Genomic DNA, 25,545 nt, shown 5'->3' with positions numbered 1-25,545 from the left:
GGAGTCAGGAGCTTCTTCCAGGTCTCACATGTTGGTGCAGAGGCCCAAGCACTTAGGCCATCGTTCACTGCTTTTCCATGCCATAGAAGAAAGCTGGATTGGAAGAGGAGCAGCATGGACACAAGTTGGCACCCATATGGAATGCCGGTGCCAGGCAGAGGCTTAACCTACAACACCACAATGCCGGCCCCATCCTTCCTTCCTTTCCTTTCTTTCCTTCATTTTCATCTCCCTTCCCCCTCCCTCCCTCTTTCAACTCTTCCTTTCTAAATTTTTGAGATAACAGTTTTCATTGACACTGTAGTAAAATGCTTAATGTTCCACTAAATAAATAAGTACAATAAGTAAAGAATAAAAAAGGTCACTGTTCAGCAGGAATATACATAAGGGCTATAGAAATAATCAAATGAGAATAAATCAATTGCACTTAAATACAATAAATTTTCAAATAGTCAAATGTCATTAAAACTATTGTACTACTTCTATATCTCTATCTATATTAGCTACCACAAGTAAGAGACAACATGCAATTTTATTGAGTCTGACTTATTTCACTTGGCATACCGATCTCCAGTTGCATTCATTTTGTTGCAAATGTCAGGCTTTCATTCTATTTTATGGCTCAGTAGTATTTCACTTGGTATCTATACCGCATTTTGTTTAGTTCTCAATTGCTGGACATCTAGGTTGGATTCATATCTTAGCTATTGTGAACTAGAGTGCCATAAACAGATAAGAGTGCTGGTAATTCTTTCATATGCTGCTTTAACTTCCTTTGTATATATTCTCAGGAGTGAATAGCTAATCATATGGCACATCTATTTTTAGTTTTCTGAGGAATCTCCATATTGTCCTCCATAATGGTTGTGCCAGTTTGCATTCCCACCAACAGAGTATTTAGATACCTTTTTCTGCACATCTTCACCAGCATTTGTTATGTTTTCATTTTTGAATGATAGCCATTTTCATTTGGGTGAAATGATACTTCATTTTGGTTTTTATTTGCATTTCCCTGATGGCTAGTGATCCTGAGCATTTCTTCACATGTTTCTTGGCCATCTATATTCCCTCCTTTGAAAAACTCTTGTTTATATCCCTTGATTTTTTTTAAAACTTTTATTTAGTAAATATAAATTTCCAAACTACAGTTTATGGATTACAATGACTTTTCCCCCCCATAACTTCCCTCCCACCTGTACCCCTCCCATCTCCCACTCCCTCTCCCATTCCATCCACATCAAGATTCATTTTCAATTATCTTTATATACAGAAGATTGATTTAGTATATATTAAGTAAAGATTTCATCAGTTTGCACCCACACAGAAACACAAAGTGTAAAATACTGTTTGAGTACTAGTTATAGCAATAATTCACATTGGACAACACATTAAGGACAAAGATCCCACATGAGGAGTAAGTACACAGTGACTCCTGTTGTTGACTTAACAATTTGACACTCTTGTTTATGGCGTCAGAAATCTCCCTAGGCTCTTGTCATGAGTTTCCAAGGCTATGAAAGCCTCTTGAGTTTGCTGACTTCGATCTTATTTAGACAAGGTCATAGTCAAAGTGGAAGTTCTCTCCTCCCTTCAGAGAAAGGTACCTCCTTCTTTGATGGCCCTGTTCTTTCTACTGGGATCTCACTCACAGAGATCTTTCATTTAGGTCCTCTTTTTTTTTTTTTGATATTTTCTTAACTGGGCTGTTTGTACTGTTGTTGATTTCTTGAGCTCCTTATATATTCTGGGTTGGAGTGCTTTATGGGATGCATAGTCTGCAAATATTTTCTTTTGTTGTTAATTTCCAGCTTCATTCCATCATGGTAGAAAATGTACATGATATGATTTCCATGTTTTTTAATTTGTTGAGATTTTCTTTATGGCTTAGTATAAAGAATGTTCCATGCACTGTTGAAAACAATGTGTATACAGCTGTGGGTTGAAATGCTTTTATGTATGTGTGTATATATATATATATATATATGTATATATACACATAAAATTTACATACATATAAATAATGTGTTCATGTGGTCTTAAGTGCAAGATAGTTCTATTATTTCTTTACTGGGTTTTTTGGTCTGGTTGATCTGTCCATTGGAGTCGAGGTCCTTCTTATTAGTGTACTGAAGTTTATGTCTCCCTTTACATTAACATTTATTTTATAAAACTATGTGCCCTGGCATTGGGTGCATATACATTTACTAAAGTCACATCTTCTCACTGAATTTTTCACTTAATCATTACATAATGACTTTCTTTGTCTAACAGTTTAAGTCTTAAAGTCTAATTTGTCTGGTATGAGAATAACCATTCCTGCTCATATCCCTTTTTATGGAGTATCGTGTTCCATCCTTTCACTATCAGTCTGCATGTATCTTTATTGGTGAAGTATGTTTCATGTAAGCAGCCTAGAGATGGGCCTTTTTTAAAAAATCCATTCAGCCAATCTTTATCTTTTTCAAAAAAAGATTCATTTATTGGGGTCTGGAACTGTGGTGTAATAGGCCAAGCCAGTTCATGTCCCAGCTGCTCCTCTTGCGATCCAGCTGTCTCCTGATAGCCTGGGAAATCAATGGAAGATGGCCCAAATGCTTGGGACCTTGCACCTACTTGGGAGACTTGGAGGAAGCTCCTACCTCCTGGCTTCAGATAGGCCCAGCTCCAGCCACTGCAATCATTTGGTGAGTGAACCAGCAGATGGAAGACCTCTCTTTCTCTCTCTCTCTTTCTGTCCAACTCTACTTCTCAAATAAACAAATAAAATTTTTATAAAAACAGATTCATTTATTTATCTGAAAGGCAAAGCTACAGAGAGAGAGAGAGAGAAAGAAGAGAGAGAGGAAGGGGGAGAGAGAGAGAGAGAGAGAGAGAGAGAGAGAGAGAGAGAGAGAGAATCAATCTTCATCTGCTGGTTCAAACCCTAAAAGACCTCAACAACCAGGGTGGACCAAGGTGGGCCAGTCTAAAGCTGTAATTTCATCTGGGTTTCCCATGTGAGTGGCAGGGGCCCAAGCACTTGGGCCATCCTTTGCTGGTTTCGCAAACCATTAGCAGGGAGTTGAATCAGAATTGGAGCAGCCAGGACTGAAACCAGTGCCTATATGGGATGCTGACACTGCAAGTAGCAGCTTAACCCACCACGCCACAATGCAATCACCTACACTACACTTCTTAACAAGCAATTTTTGCCTCTTGAAGCAACTACTTATATGGGCTGGCGCTGTGGCGTAGTGGATAAAATTGCCACCTGCAGTGCTGGTATCCCATATGGGCGCTGGTTCAAGTCCTGGCTGCCCCACTTCTGATTCAGCTCTCTGCTATGGTGCTATGGCCTGGGAAAGCAGTGGAAGACAGCCCAAGTGCTTGGGCCTCAGCACCCACATAGGAGACCCGGAAGAAGCTCCTGGCTCCTGGCTTTGGAGCGGCACAGTTCCAGCTATTGTGGCCAATTGGGGAGTGAACCAATGGATGGAAACCCTCCACCCCTCCCTACTCTGCCTCTCCTTCTTTCTCTGTGTAACTATGACTTTAAAATAAATAAATAAATCTTTAAAAAAACTACTTATAAGTTTTTTTCCAATATATAACTATCTTTTCACACCATATACTATTTGCTCTTCTGTATAGGTCTTCTTTTATATTGTCTTGCTCTCTCTCCTTCTCTCTCACAACACACACACACACATGCACACAAATGCAAACTTCTCTTTTGACATAAAATTCTGAAGAATGACCTTATCACTTAGCATTTTCTGGACTGTAATGAACAACCAAAGTCAAAGCAATCTTCATATATCAACTCCTCCCTTCCCATCATTAAAGCTTCATAAATGTTCTGAGTCTCAATTGTTATTGCTAAATCTTACATAAAATATCATGCCTCAATGACTGCAAGCAATATCAAAATGTCAAGTCTATCTATTGTTAATTTCAAAGAATGCCAGTTAAGAGTAGCTATTACTATTGAATAATGTGAATCCTGGGTGATACTTTTACCTGCCATAAAATAATTTTCAAATGACTTATTAAATATGAAACAATAAATTTCAGCAAAGGAGGCTAGATTTTCATATGTAATTATAATATGAAGAATAATGAATATAATCATACCTAAATAGATTTGATATCTGTATACCTGTCCAACAGCAGCCTATTGCTACCATATATTATCTTGTTATACAAAATATATATTTAATTTCATTCTTAAAATCATATTTTTATCATATTAAAAAGAAGAGGAGGGGCTGGCGCTGTGGCGCAGTGGGTTACAGCCCTGGCCTGAAGTGCTGGCATCTCATATGGGCACCCGTTCTAGACCCAGCTGCTCCTCTTCCTATCCAGCTCTCTGCCCTGGGAAAGCAGTGGAAGATGGTCCAAGTCCTTGGGCCCCTGCACCCACGCGGGAGACCCAGAAGAAGCTCCTGGCTCCAGGCTTCAGATTGGTGCAACTCCGGCCATTGTGGCCATCTGGGGAGTGAACCAGCAGATGGAAGACCTCTCTCTCTGTCTCTAACTCTCTGTAACTGTCTTTCAAATAAATAAAATAAATCTTTAAAAAAAAGAAGAGGAACAAAAGTAAATTAAATATCATAACAATGGGTTTCATCTTAAACTCTGTTTAATATCACCCCATTAAATACATATAGGTGGACTTTTTATAGCTTTACATGATAAGGAATTCTACATTCTACCTTGAAATAATTAATAAAGCAAAATTTATAACTTTTAGTTAATAAATAGAAACTACATACAACAACCAAGTATCTCTCTTGCTATGACACGGAAGCTCTGAATTTAATCTTGAGAAACTTCTTAACTTAGTCTTGTTTATTATGATTTTTTTTCATCAATGTACTCTTATTTGGTGCTTAAATCCTTTCTGACTAAAGTGAAATGGGGTAAAAAAAAACCCTGTCTCTATATTCTGCTGGGATACATAACCCCCTACTCTTGTTCATCCAACCTACTCAATGGACTTTATAAGTTCTGAACAAGTCGCTGCTTGAAGAGACAACTTATATACATTGAATAGCCTTTTCCTACTTTGTGTTCCTGAATTATAACCAGTTTGGGTACTTTCAGCTTCTGTTCCCTCATCTCAGTACCTGTTTTATTAGTTTCCCAATGGGTTAGGCTCTTAGTAGCAGAATGGGATTTACTTCCTAGATCACTAACCCAATTTCCTTCTGGGAAATTATGCTCATAGAGACATTCTGCTCCATGACTTGAGGAGGACAGTTGGAAGCTGGCAATAGAGGAAAACTTAATGCTTGGGTTTGGGACATATTAGGAACAAAGATTAGTTGGAATTACTCTTGTTACCATAAAGAAGATTCTGTATGAGTGTACAGTCCATAATTCCTTCTATCATACTATACTTATAGTAGTATATACAGACTCACAAATCCAGAAAATAATATACAAATTACTTAATGATTCCTTTAATTATATGGATAGGCAAAGTATATCATAAATAGGGAAAATGAAGTGGCCAAAGTCTTTCAAGAAGCTGATGCCTTTGCTGTAACCAGAACCCAGGCCTCGAGCTCCCTAAACAGTATCTTTAACTCTTCAGAGTGTCCAGGAGCTACTGGGGAAAAGAATTTCCCATAAAACAACAAAGCTCCAGATAGTTCAAAATTTATGGATGAAACAAACTAAAAACAAAAGGAATAAGCCAAAGTAAAAACTCATTCCATGGCTTATCAAAAATAATTTTAGGGCCCGGCGCTGTGGCATAGTGGGTAAAGCCACCGCCTGCAGTTCCACCATCCCATATGGATGCTGGTTCAAGTACCAGCTGCTCCATTTCTGATCCAGCTCCCTAATAATGTGCCTGGGAAGGTAGTGGAGGATGGCCCAAGTGTTTGGGTCCCTGTATCCATGTGGGAGACCCAGAACAGGCACCTGGCTCCTGGCTTTGGGTCGGCCCAGCTCCGGCCTTGCAGCCATTTGGGGAATTACCCAGCAGATGGAAGACCTCTCTCTGCCTCTGCCTTTTTAGTAACTTTGTCTTTCAAATAAATAAATGAGATTAAAATAATACAATCCACTTTGCCATACAATTTTTATAAAGTCTATGTCTATCTGTATAAAGTTCTCTTATATTTAAACTCTATTTCACAATGCTGGCTGCTTGGAAAATAGTTTAATTGAAACAACAAAGTACTGATGGAGGAATACAGTGATATATCTCAAAGTCCTCTCTCATTGTCCAATAATTTATAAAGTTCATTGTAGAATATACTACCACATTCTTTTAGGAATTTAAATTTTATCTAGATTACATTATTGATTTTACTATTAATTCTTAAATCTGATTTATGGACAAAAAATAGAAATGCTTCCATTTCTAGAGAGTAGAATCAACATCTACATTGTGCTACAGGATCTTGTAAACATGAAGAAAAATTCTGTAGAGAATAAATGGGAAGGAAGGAATATGAAAGTGTTGAATTTTCTGAAATATTGGGAAAATACAGCCACTCATAACATTTTAGGTTTCTCTCACCTTAAAGAACAAAGCTTGAATTGAAGAAACTACAAATAGTGCAAAACACAAAGGGGAAATGTTGGATATGGCCTCTTGGGAATTAGAAAAGGCTATTTTGTGGTCCACTTTAAACATTCGTAAAAAGGAAAATTAAGGATTTCCATAATTTCATAAAAATATGAGAAACAAAAAATTTTTTAATCAAGGAAAAGAACAGACTTCATTTCAATGTCAATCTTCAGTCTCTAAAAGAGAATGTTTGCATGTCATACGAAGGTTTCAGGAGTTGTGACTAGTTAGTATCTGAGATGTTTTCCTTTTACTATGTGCTAGAGGAAAGAATGAATTGTCACTGGAATCAGCTACTGGGAACCTCACATAGAACTGTCTTTCATTCTCCAAGGAGAAACTATTGCAATTGTGACTGTCAAATCATTACAAACTCACATTCACTCCTCTCTCAAATTTAAAATGGTACATTATTCTTGATTATAGGTTACAGCTGCCAGGGCACAATCAACCTCAGGCCAGCAGTCAAAAGACACACATACCTGCAAACGAAAAGTGTAGTGAGGTGTACTACTAACTCAAGGAGTTACCATAATGGAAATCTTAACTAAAATAGTTGCTGGCTTTAAATGCAATGGTGAAGATAAATCACTTTTCACCACCCCATATTACAATATGCTTTTTTAGTGGCATAGCACCAAAATAATAATATTCATCGTAAGAAGTTCAAGTGTAGAAGTTTGTGTGAGATAAACATTCTAAGTATTTCTATCACAAGTTCATGAGGCAAACATTCAAAGTAAAATAACAGATTCTTCAGAAAGATGCCCTTGTGTATATTTGCATCTGTATGCATATATGCACATGTACCTTTAAAATTCATTTCTGAGAAATAAACAAAGGTCAGGGAAATAATATAGGTCCTTAATATCTAGAATAAAATGATTTTAGGATTGCTTAGATAATATATTTTCTAGAAAATGGGTGATAGCTTTCTTTGGCATGTCATCAAAGTTAACTTGTTTGACTTCAGGTTTTTGAGAACTAAAATTCTTAATAATCTTTATATATATATATATATATATATATTCAGGTCTTTATATTTTATAATCTCTAAAAATCACTGTTTCCCTTTTTACTATGCTTGCACATTTTACACATTCATTGCATGGATAAGATTTGTGCTTTGAACATATGGGAATATTCACACATGAGGGGAATTGTTGAGTCAACATGACTTTGTACTCACTGAGGTGGGTAGAGACAGATGCACCACAGCCAAAGAAGCTTGAGCATCAAGGCCCATTACTTTGACAGTCAATTCAGTATTCTGTATCTTTGTGTATGTGTGTGTGTGTGAGAGTTGTATAGGATTCTGCAGAGAGGAACTGGGAGGGGTCATTTTCCCCCAGGCATCTTTCATTTAGGTGTACAAGCTTCATGCACTTCATAAGTACAACTTCAGGAACACTCTATTTAATTTTCTTTAAAGAAGATACAAAGTTTTCATTTATATTTGAAGCCCCCCAAATATGGTAGTGACCTGCAAATTGAGTATAATATACAAGAGATATGCCCTTATCGTATACTTACCAGAAGTTATTTGTTTCAGCATGGCAGGCATCTATGTGTCTACACAGAACCTTTAGCCATAAAGATTTCAGCAAACCACATACTATATTTAAAAGCATTACTTTCTAAACAGAGTGTGGCACCCTTCTGTAATTCCAGGGAAAGAGGCCTAATTATAATGCATTAAGGACCAGAGTTCATGAAGCTGTTTTGATAGTTTGATAGTTCCAGTTCACAAAGAGCAGTCAAGGACAAGGTGAAATGAAGACATTTCAACCAGCAGTGGGACTTGGCTTTCTGGTAAGCAGAAGCTGAAATGGCTTATTGCAAGACACTTTCAAAGAAAGGAGACAAAACTTGAGATATGCTAGTGGTACATAACACACAATGTGACCTCCAAATGGTTAACTAAAACATGGATAGAATTACTAGATACAGATTTGGAAAATATTAAGACTTCAAAGATATAAACAGATAAGCCAAACACATGGATAGAATAGATACAGACTTAGAGAATGATAAGATTGGAAAGACGTAAACAGGTAAGCTATTGAGGGAAAGTCATTGGCACTATATCGCTGGGATTCACATCTTGGCTATATCATTTACTTGAGGTGGAACTTTAGTAAAATGATGCAATTATACATTAGTTTATACATATTTACCTACCTCATAAGAATGTTAGGAAGAACAAAGGGGGCACTTATAAAGCACATGAAACATTACCTGCATCACAGTGAGGATTGAATAAATGTTATCTAGCATTATTAATGTCATAACTTAGGGAGGAGATAAAAATTAAGTAAATATTTAAGAGATATTTGCCTGTTGGTGACTGATTTTTGACATGATGTGAAATATATAGAAGATCTTAGATTGTTCCATCTTTCAAACTCATTAATAAAGGTAAGAAACATTCACAGAGGGACTGATACAAGGGAGGCAAGAAAGAGCTTATAGAGAATTTTAAGACCAATGTAAGACAATATGTCAAACAAAAGATAAAATATTTGACTTTAAAGCACTGAGGTTAGTCAAATGTTCAGATAGATAATGGGAAATCATTAGCCAATAACTAATAAAATCAGGAAGAATGCATGAAAATATATTCAAAAATTAATATTAATGCTGAAGATGTGAGAGGCAAAATGGGACATTTTGGTGGATCTGGGGAAAATGCTGAAAATTCGGATAATGTTTAAGATAAAATGAGTTTATGGAATGCTTAGTATGAAGCATACAGCAACAAAGTCACTGAGAATTCTCTGCTAGATTTCCAACAGAGAGGCCCTCTGTGACCTTAGTGAGAGAAACTACAATAACTGTCTCAGGAGCAGGTGTCAGCTTAGGGTCTCAGAGCAATAAATTGTAGGTAAGTGGAGACAATCATGGATTCTACCTTTTGCAGAATTTTGGCTGTTAAGGAAAAATGATAAATAATTAAATTATCCAAGAAGATTCCATGTGAAGAGAGGGCATATTTCTTGTGTACAATTTTGTTTACCTGCTTGTTTAAATGATAAGAGTTTTGAGGGAATTTTTATATAAACTGAAGAAAGAGCTAGGATGAAAGGAAGATTCAAGATTAAAGAAAGAAATATAGTTAGTGTCATGTATTTGTCTATAGAACTTTTTGGAATATATAGGGACTTTCTTGTTGATAGTCTTGGACAAAACTGGGTAAAAATAATCTTAGTCAAATGTCATCATCCTAGATGACCTAGTGAGATTCCAACAATGAAAACCAAAGCACTCTCTGGGTATGCTGATCTAAATATCTGTCCTTTCATTGTTCAGCCCTTTGGCCAAATCTTTATTGTTCCTATTTCACGGAATCTGATATCTGGTTCATATCAGATGTGATATCCTTATGTCCTAGAACTAAAGCACCTCATAAATATGTGTTGGATTGTCTTTCTTTCAGTGGATACTCCTGGGTTCTCATTCTGGACAATTTTGTATATTGTCAACTAAGTTCAGAGGTGATTAAATATGTGCAGATGCTGTTCACACAGATTCTTTTGAAGATATTTCTTAAAATACTTCTGTGAGGAGGGAAAGGTATTTCATATACTTTCTACTTTAAATACTCCAATGAACTTTTGTTTTTTGTTTTATGAGTATATATTATTCTTGAAGCCAGGAAAAATAAAATACTTATTTAATTACTGTGTAATCTTCATACCCTATAATGCTAATTCCTTAATAATGATTTCTTTTTCCTTTTTGGATAGATATTTCCAAGTTTTTTACTCACAGGACCATAATCAGAATCAGCATGGCCCAAAAGACTGATGCTGCTAACATTGCAAGCACATGTATACAATACCATTTGATACCATTGAAATTGAGGTTTATAAAATTTAAATACAAACTTAAAATGTTGTTTGCATTCTTTCTTTCTACTAATTTACAATTGTATTTTGCCCTTCAATGTAGGCTGCTATCCAAATGTATGGCCAGATGTAATATCCTCCAGAAATAGTATCTTGCTCATACTTATGTTTCCAAATAAGAAGTTAAATGTGATTATGTACCAAATAGTGAGAATTTAATTGCTGGAACCGGAATTTCAAATCTTCTTTGTTATTTGTATATGCTCAAGAGATAGTGCTTATAAGTGGCAAGACAGATGATAAACCTGTAATAATATAAAAACATAAAAATGTATTTTGTAGAAATGAAGAAATGAGGCTCAATAAAAAATAGAAACATATGGAAAATATTTTATACAGCTATCATTATAAAGAATTTTAAAGAAGGAAATCAAATTATCTTTGTATTTTCTTCTTAATAAGTATATGTAGGAACCAGTATTGTGCTGTAGCAGGTAACCCACTGCCTACAATGCCAACATCACATTTTAGCACATAAATTCAATTCCAGTCCTGGATAATCCTCTTCCAAGAGCACCCAGATAATGTTCTTGGGAAATCAGCAGATAAAAGACTGAGTACTTGAGCCCCTGCCTCCCATGTAGGAGACCTGGATCCTGGCTTTGTCCTGGCCCAGTAGCCATTGAGACGTGAACCATGCAATGGAAGATATCTCAGTTTCTCTTTCAAGTAATTAAGGAAATATTTTCACTGAAAAGTATATGTAAATACATACGTATAATTTTTAAAATGTGGCTAACCTAAAATTTCTACATATGTTAACTTGCCCTGAATGAAGAAAAGAGACTAATAGATTTCTATTTAAATTTCTCAGATCTTTCTGATTTAATAACCTTTGGGATAACTAGTAATGTACTGTTTGGAGTATTTTTTCAAATGGAATTCCTTCATGTTTTAAATTAATAATTTGTCATAATCAATAATCAGAAGTAACCAACAAGAAATTCATTTTGGGGATGCAGGACTTATAAACTACTATATCTTCATTAACTTCCTCAACTGAATTAAAATGCTCAAAAGTTAATGGATTTTTATAGCTAAAAAATAATGAACATGGAAATATAAATGGAGCACAGTTCCCTAGTGTTTCATTATACAATATGAATAGGTTTTTAGTTTGTAGAGACAAAGACCCTTCCTTCAATCACACCTTCAGCTGTCACAGTTTGTAATGGTAACATACTCTGAACCTAATCTTGGATATGAAATCTGACAGTGAATTTTAAACTTATATAGAGTATTAATATTTTAGCTATTACTACATCTAAGAAGGTATTATATAAAAAGCTCAAACAGATTTGGAATTGTTTGTTTTAAAATATGAAAGTAAGCATTTCACAAATGTAACATGATTACTTATATTTTATATTAATTTTACACAAATAAAATTTAATGTTTGCTAATATTAACTTAAAAAGTAAAAAAAATGTTTAAATTTATCCTACAAATGTATAAGAATTTGTTATTCCCGTAATTTTAGGCTATGATGCCTAAGGTTAAAAGAGCGAAGTTTCTGAAGAAGAGCAAAAAATTCTGCTTAAAGCTCCCCATTTAAAATGTAATGCAGATTTGTGATTTCAACCTTATAAAGATTGTCATCCATTTTTCATCCAAGCATTCATTAGATAAACATGCTTTTATGGGCCAAATGATCTAGTAAGAGCTAGGGAATTCATAAAAAAATAATTCTTCCATTTATGTAGATTTAAATGGAAGAAACTGAAATAAATCTATAAGCTCTGAAAAAGGAGTGCCTAGAGAGCAAAAGGATATAAAGAAGGTTATCACACATACAACATGATGGAAGAAAAGAGAAGACAATGAATACATATAGACTCAAAAAGACAGTTCAGAGAAAAACAAAAATACAAGTACTAAGAAGCAGGAAAGAACAAGTTGGTTGGGGGGTGGGGGGGGATGTGCCAATAGACACATATGAAAAGTTAGATCAGAAAGGAACTGTTTCATCACACTGAGGCACAGGGTGTACCCCGAGGCTCCATTGTGCCAATACAGCAATGTAGGTTAAATGATCAGGCTTTTATTTTCGAAAGATTAATTTGGTGCAAGTCAAGATTAGAGTAGGAGGTGAACATAGCGGAGGTAGCACATTCAGGAACTTTGCATACATGTGATAAAAATCAAATTAGGTCAATATAGAAATTACTGATTCATATCCCTTGCCAAGTTAAGGGAGAGTGTGAACTTTCCACATTTCTGGATCTATCTGTGCTCAAGAAATTGTGTCATGTCCCAGTCTCTTCTAGGTTTTCCTCTGTACTGACTTACTTCTCCACATGTGGTTGCAGAGTTACTCAACAGAAACTTTAGCTTATACGTACTATCCAGATCAGCAACATTCTCCCAAAATTTTCATTTATTCCAAAAGCCCAAAACAAAGCCTGGTTTGAAAGTTTTTGTGGGAGCCGGCGCCGTGGCAAACTTGGTTAATTCTCTGCCTTGCAGCGCCGGCATCTCATATGGGTGCCGGGTTCTAGTCCTGGTTGCTCCTCTTCCAGTCCAGCTCTCTGCTGTGGCCCTGGAGGGCAGTGGAGGATGGCCCAAGTGCAAGGGCACCTGCACCCTCGTGGGAGACCAGGAGGAAGCACCTGGCTCCAGGCTTCGGATTGGCGCAGCGCCGGCCATAGCAGCCATTTGGCGAGTGAACCAACGGAAGGAAGACCTTTCTCTCTGTTTCTCTCTCTCTCACTGTCTATAACTCTACCTGTCAAATAAACAAATAAAAATTTTTTTAAAAAATTTTAAAAAATGCAAAGAAAGTTTTTGTGTTAAAGTCTGTTTTATCTGATGTTAGGTTGGCTACACATGCTCATTTTTCCTTTCCGTTAGCATGGAATATCTTTTTCCATCCTTTCACTTTCAATCTGTTTGTATCTTTGTTGGTGAGGTGTGTTTCTTGTAGGCATCAAATAGATGGGTCTTGTTATTTAATCCATTTAGCCAGTTAGTATCTTTTAATTCCAGAATTTAGGCAATTTACATTCAAGGTTATTATTGATAAGCAGTGATCTGGCCTTGCCATTTTTCCAAATATTCTTATTGTTTTCTTTGGATTTCCTTTGTAATTTTACTGGGAGATTTTCTGCCTTCATATGCTTTCATAATGATGACTATCTTTCTGTGTTTCTGCATGTAGCACATTCTTAATTATCACTTGTAAGGCTAGACAAGTGGTGACAAATTCAATTTCTGTTTGTTATGGAAGTTCTTTATTTCACCTTCTTTCATACATGACAGCTTTGCAGGGTACAATATTCTGTGTTGCCAGTTTTTTTTTTTTTTTTTTTTAGACTTGGAATGTGTCTCTCCATTTTCTGCTAGCCTGTATGGCTTCTGATGAAAATTCCCCTGTGATTCTAATTGGAGATCCTCTAAAAGTAATATGGCATTTCTCTCATGCACATTTTAGAATCTTGAATCTTTTTCTTTATGTTTTAATGCTGAAAGTTTGACTGAAATATGTCATGGTGAAGATATTTTCTGGTCATGACTGTTATTAGTTCTGTGTGACTTGGACATCATGTTCTTATCCAAATTAGGGAAGTTTTCTGTAAATATTTCACTGAATAGGCCTTCTAATTCATCCTGTCTTTACACACCTACAAAGTCTATGTTGGGTCATTTGATAGTAACTCTTAAATCTCAGACATTGTTTTTGATTTTTCTCATTTCCTCTTTTGCCTTCCCCTTCCCTGTCTCCTTTTTTTTTTCTTTTTTGACAGGCAGAGTGGACAGTGAGAGAGACAGAGAAAGGTCTTCCTTTTCCGTTGGTTCACCCCCCAATGGCCGCTGTGGCTGGCACATTGCAGCGGGCGCACCATGCTGATCTGAAGCAGGAGCCAGGTGCTTCCTCCTGGTCTCCCATGCGGGTGCAGGGCCCAAGCACTTGGGCCATCCTCCACTGCCTTCCTGGGCCACAGCAGAGAGCTGGACTGGAAGAGGAGCAGCCGGGACAGAATCCGGTGCCCAGGCCCAGACTAGAACCCGGGGTGCCAGAGCCGCAGGCGGAAGATTAGCCTATTGAGCCGTGGCGCCGGCCTCCTTCTTTTTTGCTCTAAGATATTTCCAAATATTTGTCTTCTAGCTTGAATATTCTTTGTTGTGCTCCAGCAAATCTGTTGTTTTATTTGACATTTTTAACTCTTCATTTCTGATTTTTCAATTTGATATCACTTCAAGATCTCAATCTCATGTGAGAATTTTTCCATGTAATGTATAGATGTATTTTCATGATCTATTTGCATGAGAATTTACTTCTCATTGCTTCTGAGTAATCCTGTGACTAATCAAAAAATTGAAATCATACCATGCATTTCTCTGACTATAATGGAATGAAGTTGGAAATCAACAACTCAAGAATCTCTAGAACATATTCAAACACATGGAGACTGAAAAACAAGTCCCTGAATGAAGAGTTGGTCATAGAAGAAACCTAAAGAGAAGTAAATAACTTTCTGGAAATGAATGAAAATGACAATACAATCTATCAAAACTTACGGGATATAGCATAAGCAGTGTTAAGAGGAAAGTTTATAGCACTTCATGCCAAATCAAAAAATTGGTAAGGCATCAAATGAGCTATGAATTCAACTTAAGGACCTGTAAAAAGAACAACAAAATGATTAGGAGGGAATAAATAATTAACATTAGAGAAGTAATAAAAATGAAACCAAAAAACCCACAAAAAACGAGGAAATGATAAGCTGGTTTAAAAAAAAAAAACAAAATTCATACACAATTGGCTCAAGTAGCCGAAAAAGGAAAAAGAAGACCCAAATTAAATCAGGGATCAAAAATGAAATATAACAATATCACAGAACTAAAACGAATCATCAGGGATTACTATAAGGAGTTGTATTCCAACAAAGTGGCATACATGGCATAGCATGACTCGATGGCATCACTGATGAATTCTACCAGACTTTTAAAGAACTAATTCCAATTCTTCTTAAGCTAGTCAAAATAATTAAAATGGAGGGTATCTTCCCAAACTCCTTTAGGAAGCCAGCATCATTCTAATCCCCAAACCAGAAAAGATACAACAGGAAGGAAAATTATGGACCAAAATCTCTGATGAACATTAATGTAGAAATCCTCAACAAAATACTAGCTAATTGAAGCCAAAAACACATTAGAAAAATCAATCACCCAGACCAAGAGGGATTTGTTCCTGTTATGCAGGGATGATTCAACATTCGTAAATTAATAAATGTGATATGTCACATTAACAAACTAAGAAATAAAAATCATACGATTATCTCAATAGTTGCAGATTTTTCCTGATGAAAAACTGAAGTAAAATGCATACAGAAAGAACATTCCTCAAAACAATAAAAGCAGTTTATGACAAACTCATGGCCAGAATCTTATCGAAGGGGAAACGCTGGAAACACTCTCTCTAAGACCCAGAACAAGACAAGAGTATCCACTCTCAACATTGTTATTTAATATAGTACTAGAAGTTTTAACAAGAGCCATCTGGCAAGAAAAAGGAATCAAAGAGATACAAATTGGAAAGAAATAAATCAAACTATGCCTATTTGCAGATAATATGATAATATATACAGGAGAACCAAAAGACTGCACTACGAGATTATTGGAACTCATAAGAGAGTTTGGGAAAGTGGCAGGATATAAAGTTAATATACAAAAATCAATATACTTTCTATAGACAATGTCATGGCTGAGAAAGAGCTTCTATGATAATTCCAATCACAGCAGCTACAGAAAACCATTAAATACCTTGGAATACCTTTAAACAAAGAGGTGAAAATCTCCACTATGAAAATCACAAAATATTATAGCAAGACATAGAAGAAGATACAAAAACAGGAAAGATCTTCCATAGTCCTGCATCGGAAGAATTAATTTAATCAAAATATCCATGCTACTAAAAGCAAGCTATAGATTCAATGTGAACCGAGCTAAAATAACAAGGACATTCTTCTCAGTTATAGAAATAATGATGCTAAAATTCATATGGAAACACCTGAATAGCTAAAGCAAATCAGATCCGCAAAGATGTTTTGCCTCACCCCTGTTAGAATGTCTCTTCTACAGAAATCAACAAAAGACATGGGGAATAAGGTACCCTAATCCACTACTGGTGGGAATGTAAACTAGTACAGCTATTTAGGAACACAGTATGGAGATAAATCAGAAAGCTGAAAATCGATACACCATAGTACTGAGCAATCCCATTCCTGGGAATTTACTCAAGGGAAATTATATCAGCATATGAAAAACTTATCTGTAACCTCGAGTTTATTGCAGCTCAAGTCACAATTGATAACATATGGAATCACCCTAGGTGTCTCTCTACTGACGACTGGATAAAGAAATCATGGTATACATACACTATGGAATACTATTCAGCCATAAAAAGAATGAAATCCTTGTTTTTTTTTTTTTTTTAAACAAAATGGATACAACTGGAAACCATACACTTACTGAATTAAGCCACTTCCCAAAAATAAATACCCTATGTTTTCTCTGATCTGTGGTAACTAATAGAATACCAAAAATGTAATATATATAGGAGTGAAATTGATACCTTAGATGCAATCATTTTGAAGAGACCTTGTCTCAACTGTTATGGAATAGTATTCATTTTTCTTCATACTATTTGTTGAACTCTTTACTTAGTGTAGGGTTAATTGAATGAGTATAAAGTAAACTGAAAATAGATCACTTTCAAAATTAAGAGAAGGAATCAGGAAGAAATGAAGATACTCCACAGATAATCACTAATATTACTCACATGTCTATATTATCTGTATTTGTCCACTTTATGTTACACTAACAGAATATCTGAAAATGGGTAATTTATAAAGAAAAGACATTATTTTTTACTTGTGGTTCTGGAGTCTGGGGCATCCAAGAAATTGGCACACCATCTGCAAAGGGCTTAGTGCTGCTTCATCTCCATGGTGAAAAAGCAGAGGGATGGTGAGTGCATGCCAAAAAAACAGACCTCTGGGGCTGGCTCTTTTGGACAACCTGCCCTCATGGTGCCAACCAAGTGTTGTGGGAAAAGCATCAATCTCGCTTAAGGGCTAGTGACTTATTCAGTGCTTTCTTCCAGCACAGCCACCTAACAATTGAATTTCAACATGAATTTTGGAGGGGGAAACCATGTTCAAACAATAGTACTATCTAAAGCAACCTACAGATTCTTTGCAATTCCTATCAAAACTACAATAACATTTTTCATAGACATGGAAAAAATAATCCTAAAACATTATGAAATTATAAAATATCTAAAATAGGCAAAGCAGAAAAAAAGCTGCTGGTATCACCACCAAACTGGATGCAAAATATATCAAAATACCTTATAATACTACAGTAATAAAAATAGCTTGATACTGGCAAGATATTAGGCACTAACAGAACAGGACAGTCCAGAAATGAAGTCACATATTTACAATCCATTGAATTTTAACAAAGATGTCAAGAACACTCAATAGATAAAGGATAGTTTCTTTAATAAATGGTTTTGTGAAAATTGAATAAGGATTCAGAGAAAAATGAAACTGGACTCTTAACACCATACAGATAACTACTAGGAGAGTTTATGCAATAAACTGAACAGCGATGGTCTGGGCAATGATTTTCTTTCTGTTTTCCTTTTTTTTTTTATCTGATCTCAAAAGAAGGCAATCAAAGCAAAGATGAAAAAATGACACATGGGATTATTTCAAAATTAAAAAAGAAAGCTTTTTCACAATAATGAAACAATATAGTGAAGAACAAACTACAAATCAGGAGAAAATGCTTCCAAGACATATATATTATAAGTGTTTAATATCCAAAATATATTAAAATGTAAATAATTCAAAAAATTATCTGATTTAAAAATGAGTAAATAAATGAACAGAACATTCTCAAAAGAAGACAAATGAAGGACTAGTGTTGTGGTTTACAGCTCCTGCATGTAACACCAGCACCCCATCTGAGCCTCAGTTTGAGTTCTGGCTACTCCACTTCTGATCCAGTTCCCTGCTGATGTAACTGGTAGAACAGAGGAAGACAGTCCAAGTAGTTTGGCCTGAATCAAACTGGGCCACGGTGGCCATGTGGGAGGGAACTAGTGGATGGAAGATATCTCTTCATCTCTCTTTCTGTTTGAGTGTGTGTTTGTACTTCCATCTCTCTCTATAACTCTGATTTTTTTTTTTATTTGACAGGAAGAGTTATAGACAGTGAGAGAGAGAGACATAAAGATCTTCCTTCCATTGGTTCACTCCCCAAATGGCTGCTATGGCTGGCGCTGTGCCGATCCGAAGCCAGGAGCCAGGTGCTTCCTCCTGGTCTCCCACGCAGGTGCAGGTGCCTTTGCACTTGGGCCATCCTCCACTGCCCTCCAGGGCCACAGCAGAGAGCTGGACTGGAAGAGGAGCAACCAGGACTAGAACCCGGCGCCCATATGGGATACCTGCACCTCAGGCGGAAGAATAGCCAAGTGAGCCACGGTGCCAGCCCCATAGATATTTGTACTATTAAGTTTATTACTGTACCACTGTTCACAGTATACAAGATAGGGAATCAACTGAGTTGACCATCAATGGATGAATGGCTAAAGAAAATGTGGTATAGAAACACTATGGAAAAATAGCCAGCCTTTTAAAAAAGATGAAAATTGTCATTTGCTACAACATTTATAAATCAGAAGGACAATTAGTTTAAATGAAATAAGCCTGACACAGAAAGACCTTTCAAATTTAACAGAGAGAATCAGATAGGAAGGAGGAAGAAGGGTGAGAGCATAGGTGAGAGGGAGGGGCCATCAGGTGGCATAATGGGTTAAGCTACAGCTTGTGACACAGGCATCCCATATCAAAATGCTTGTTAAATTCCTGGCAGTTCTATTAATGTTCTGGGGAAGCAACAGAACATGGTAGAAGTACTTGGGTCACTGACACCTATCTGGTTCCTGATTTGGCCTGGCCCTTTTTGTTTGTTTTGTTTTTACAGGCAGAGTGGGCAGTGAGAGAGAGAGACAGAGAGAAAGGTCTTCCTTTTGCCGCTGGTTCACCCTCCAATGGCCGCCATGGCCGGCGCGCTGCGGCTGGTGCACCGTGCTGATTCAAAGCCAGGAGCCAGGTGCTTCTCCTGGTCTCCCATGGGGTGCAGGGCCCAAGCACTTGGGCCATCCTGCACTGCACTCCCGGGCCATAGCAGAGGGCTGGCCTGGAAAAGGGGCAACCGGGACAGAATCTGGTCCCCCGACCGGGACTAGAACCTGGTGTGCTGGCACCACTAGGCAGAGGATTAACCTGTTGAGCCATGGCGCCAGCTGGCCTAGTCCCTTTCATTGCAACCATATGGAAGTGAACTAGCAAAAGGAAGATATTTCTCTCTATATATCTCTGTCTCTCTCTGTCCTCTGCCTTTCTAGTAAATAAAATAATTTTTTTTAAAAAAAGGCAAAAGTAGCCTGATCTCACTTCAATGTGGGATATAAAAGAATTGAGAGATGGTGGTTATATGGTTATAATCAGATGTCAATCAAAGGGTAGAAATATTCAGTTAAACATGAGGACTAAAGGTTTTGAGATCAATTGCATAACATGTTGACTACAGTTAACAATAATATATATTATGAAATTGATAAGAGTAAATTTCAAATATTTCCACCACGAAAAATTAATGTTTGATGGAATGTACATGCTCATAAGCTTGGTTTAATTGTTTCACGCTGGTATATATCAAAATATCACAATTGTATCTTATAATTTAAATATATATATATATACATACAGACATATATAGTATATAATTTTAGTTTGCAGAATAATGATTTAAAAAATGAACAAAGATAATAACCCAGAAACAATGTCCAAATGAAAATAGACTAAGCAGGTAGGATATTTTTTGAAAGCTAGAGAGTATTTTCAAAACACTGGAAAAACTTTGTCTAACAGAGTTAGATAAAATAGCATCAGCATTATGTAAATGATGGGGGGGCACTTCAAGTGGTAAAGCAGTAAAAGCAATGTTGCAGCTTAGGAGGAAAAGTCCTTTAGCAACAGATAATGGGAATTGAGTGCAAACCAGAAAAGCGAATCCTAATTCATAGATTCAGGCAGAAGTTATTAACCTAAGGTCCATCCTTTGGGTCCTATTCCTTGAAATTATATGAAAAAAGTTTATATTTATTTGCATGCATGCATTTTGCTTGGGAGAAAAGACTTTTAGCTTTCATTAAATTTCCACTGTGGTTTGTAACCTAAAAATAGGTCAACAACTTCCACCACAGCAAAACCTCACTGTATCCTGAGATTTAATTAAATTGGCTTTTATGAAGGATTTGGGTATTCTCATTTCACCCAGTCAGAAATTGCATTTACTTTCATTTATTGACACTCTTTCTCTTCACATTCACTGGCCTTATTTTTTCCTTAGAAAACTATAAACCTTCCCAGTTTGTTAGTATAGTCAAACAGCCTGAAGATTCTGACTCTTTCATCTGGAATTAGAGCAGGTTAGAGGAGTCTGATCAATGTTTATAGAGTCATACAAAAAATAAAAAGGAGTAATGAAGGCCTATTCATAAATTTACAATTATTATGGGTACTTCTTGCAGAAGAACAGAGACAAACTTAATTTAAATTTTAAAAATTCTACTTCTTTGTATTTCAACATGGATAATACAGACCAAGGATTTGTTATAAAGAGTATTCACATAGGAGTAGAATAGTCTGAAATTAGCTTGTTAAATTATGATAAGTGATAATGGAAAACTATGATGCTAGAGGGCATTTCATGTAATAAAAGTATATGATCCTTATCTAATGCATGACTAGCACTTTTCTAGGCATAAATATTCAATTAGTTAACACACATATGCATACACATTCGTGACTAAAATAGGATAATACAGTGCATCACATATCAGATCCAAAGGATCAAGCACAACGTGCATGAATCTTACGATTCTGCCACTACAAAACATAATTAACATTAGGCCCATTATGAAGATTAAGTATGAAAATATAAATTATCAATAAATATTAAACAATATAATGTCCATATATTCCTTCATACATTACACTTGCAGCAATATAATTAAGCCCTTTACTGTTATGCAAATTAAAACTATGCTATCTCAAGAATAAATAAATTACATATGTATTCTTATATGCATAAATTAAATACACAGATTAATTTAGTGACATTTGATTTTTCATATTAATAACTCAAAAATCTCAGGGATTATGTCCATTCCATTACAACATGCTATGCTTACTAAATAATATCATGAGGGCCAGATGTGAAAATAGAACATTCATTGAGAGGGAAATTGTTTCTAATCTTTTTATAGCTCCTCCAAGAATATCTATGTCATTTCTAACTCTGCTTTTCCAGATTATCTGATGTATTTATTTTATCTATTTGGAAATTTAATGAAAATTTCTGTAATACAATTGTTAGCAAAAAAATTTGCCTATGTATTTAGTATTTAAGAGATTAGCAGTGCAAAACTGCAGGAAGTAAAAGAGGGTACACTGAAATGTACACGGTAGATACACAGTTATGTGCTCCCTCACTCCTATCCGATATCATCTAATACTGAATATGGTCTCTGAGGGAACACAGAAGGACTATGTAAAACATTCCTCAACACAGTCAAGGCAGTTTATGGCAAATCCAAAGGCTGTACCCTATTGAATGTGGAAAAGCTGGATGTGAAGCATTCCCCCTAAGATCTGGAACCAAGTAAGGGTACCCACTCTCAACATTTAACTATATTTTATTCTATTTAACTCTACTCCTGGAATTTTTCGCCATAGACATTACGCAAGAAAAAAAATCATAAGGATACAAATTGGAAAGGAGGAAGTCAAACTATCCATATTTGCAAATGACATGATTCTACATATAGGGGACCCAAATAACTTCACTGAGAGGCCATTGGAACTCATAAAAGAGTTTGGTAAAGTGGCAGGATATAAAATCAACATGGAAAAATCAATAGCCTTTGTATACACAGATACTGCCATGGCTGAGAAAGAACTTTTAAGATCAGTCCCAGTCACAATAGCTCCAAAAAGGAATTAAATATCTTGGAATAAATTTAACCACAGATGTCAAAGATCTCTACAATGAAAATTACAAAACACTAAAGAAAGAAATAAAAGAAGACATTAAAAAATTGAAAAATATTCCATATCCATGGGTTGGAAGAATCAACATCATAAAAGTATCCACACTATCAAAAGGAATTTATAGATTTAAAGAGATACAAATCAAAATACCAGAGACATTCTTCTCAGATATAGAAAAAATGATTCTGAAATTTATATGGAAACATAAGAGACTGCAAATAGCTAAAGCAATCTTATACAACAAAAACACAAAAGGAGACATCACAATACTGAATTTCAAGACATACTACAAGGCAGCAGTAATCAAAACAGCCTGGTACTGGCACAAAAATACATGGATAAACCAATGGAACAGAATAGAAAGTACAGAAATCAATCCACACATCTACAACCAACTTATCTTTGACAGAAGAGCTAAAATCAATCCCTAGAGCAAGGACATTCTCTTCAACAAGTGGATTTGGGAAAACTGGATTTCTGTGTTCAGAAGTATGAAATTAGACCCATTCCTTAGACCTTACACAAAAAATGTACTCAAAATGGATCAAAGACCTAAATATATGATGTGATACCATAAAGTTACTAGAGAATATTAGGAAACTCTGTAAGATATTGGCATAGGCAAAGACATATTGGAAAAGATCTGAGAAGCACAGGAGTCAAAGCTAAAGCTGACAAATGGGATTACATACAAGCTGAGATGCTTCTGCGCTGCAAAAGAAACACTCAGCAAAGTGAAGAGGCAACTGACAGAATGCAATAAATACTTGCAAACTACTCAGCTGACAAAGGGTTAAGATCCAGAATCTATAAACGGCTCAAGAAATTCAACAACAACAACAAAAACAACAAATCCAGTTGAGAAACAGGCAAAGGACTTGAATAACATTTTCAAGAGAGGAAATTCAAATGGCCAACTTGAAAAAATCTCCAGGATCACTAGCCATCAAGAGAATGCATATCAACACCACAATGAGGTTTCACCTCACCCCAGTTAGAATGGCTCTGTTATAGAAAACAACAAACAACAAATGCTGGCAAGGATCTGGGAAAAAGATAACCTAATCCACTGTTTGTGGGAATGTAAATTGGTGCAGCCACTGTTGAAGAGAGTATGGAGATAACTCAGAAATTGGAATATATACCTACCATATGATCCAGGCATCCCACTTTTGGGAATTTACCCAAACCGAAAGAACTCAGCATTGGAAAGAGTCATCTGCACTCCCATGTTCATAGAAGCTCAAGATATGGAATCAACACAGATGTCCACCAACTAACTGTTGACTGAATAAAGAAATCATAGTATATACACACTATGGAGTACTACTCAGCTATAAAAAAAAATGAAATCCTGTATTGTGCAACAAGATGGATGCAATAGGAAAGCATTATACTTAGTGAAACTAGCCAGTCCCCAAAAAACAGATATCATTTGTTTTCCCTGATCCAAGGTAACTAATAGAGTACCTAAAAGGTAGTGCTTAGCATAAAATGGATATTATGAGAGTCAATGATTGTTTATAGCCCTTGTCTCTTCTGTTGAGGAACAGTGTTTATTTTTTTTTTCCTTCATACTCAGTTGAACTATTTTACTTAGTTTAGGGTTAACTATATGATCATTAGGTAAACTTAAAATAGATCTTTGTGAAAATTAAAGAGTGGCTATGTGAGAGGGAGAAAGAAGTTTGGAACTTGGGTGGGAAGGAGGATAGGACTGGAAGTCTCACTATGTTCCTAAGTCTGTATATATGAAATGCATGAAAGCTGTATAACTCAAATAAAATTTAAAACAATTAAAAATTTTTTTAAAAATGACTTCTCAGGGACAATTTGTACATACGCTAGCAGTGATCAAAGTCTAGGCCAAGGTAGAGACATCACTATTTCTATGTAGACAATTCTATTCTCAAGCTTTATTTTTCAGTTTTACCTAATTTATTCAAGTTCTCTCCCACTCTCTTTTCCCAGGTTCCTAAATCTAGCTGACTACCTGATATTTATTCACTTTACACACTATTACTGAGTAGCTACAATGTGACAACAGTGTGGTAATATCAAATTATTAATACTATTGAAAATCCTAAAACAATTATGATATGAGTAATATTTACGGACCACTATTTGCCTAGCACCTGAATTAACTTACACAATCACCTACAAAATAAGTAATGGGACATTCTCATTTTTATTTTTATTTTTAATTTATTTTACTTATTTGTTTTTTATCAGGCAGAATTAAACAGTGAGAGAGAAAGACAGAGAGAAAGGTCTTCCTTCCATTGGTTCACTCCTCAAAAGGCCGCTATGGCCAGCGCCCTGCACCGATCCGAAGCTAGGAGCCAGGTGCTTCCTCCTGGTCTCCCATGCGGGTGCAGGGCCCAAGCACTTGGGCCATCCTCCACTGTGCTCCCAGGCCACAGCAGAGAGCTGGACTGGAAGAGGAGTAACCGGAACAGAATCCAGCGCCCCAACCGGGGCTAGAACACAGGATGCCAGCGTCACAGGCAGAGGATTAGCCAAGTGAGCCATGGTGCCGGCCTCTCATTTTTATGATGTAGAAAAGAAGTCACAGTTAATAAGAAAATATTTCCATCTCATAGGACAATGATATGAGGAGATTTAAAATATTCTTAATAAAATTGGGTATGGTACTAATAGATATAAGATTGCTAAATGAAGGCAATAGAAATATCCAGTAAAGGCAAACGTAGAAGAGCAGGGTATGAAGATGAGAAACAACAAGATGTGGTTAGTGTTGCCAGAATTTATGACAGCAAGCAGGGAGAAGCAGGCAAACACAAGTTCAATCACACAGCAGCTTTTTTGCCCTTTGCGCTCAGTTACTGATTAACAGAGGGTCATCCTTAGGAAAGTTGTATTTCTAGTTATATTTTATTATCTCTTTGGTAGCACTGTGAGAACGGGTTTGATAGAGATAATA

At 36.1% G+C, this 25,545-nt stretch overlaps 1 protein-coding gene across 2 annotated transcripts in view; it reads right to left on the bottom strand.

Annotated features, from left to right (window-relative positions):
* GALNT13 (polypeptide N-acetylgalactosaminyltransferase 13) overlaps window positions 1-25,545 on the bottom strand; it is a 489,696-nt gene that overhangs the window by 214,090 nt on the left and 250,061 nt on the right. The gene's annotated exons all lie outside the window — the stretch shown is intronic.

Source organism: Lepus europaeus, chromosome 1 (assembly GCF_033115175.1).
Source record: "Lepus europaeus isolate LE1 chromosome 1, mLepTim1.pri, whole genome shotgun sequence".
In the NCBI taxonomy this organism is placed as follows: Eukaryota; Metazoa; Chordata; class Mammalia; order Lagomorpha; family Leporidae; genus Lepus; species Lepus europaeus.
Note: the sequence above shows the minus strand (reverse complement) of the source record. Positions and strands in the feature narration are given on the sequence as shown.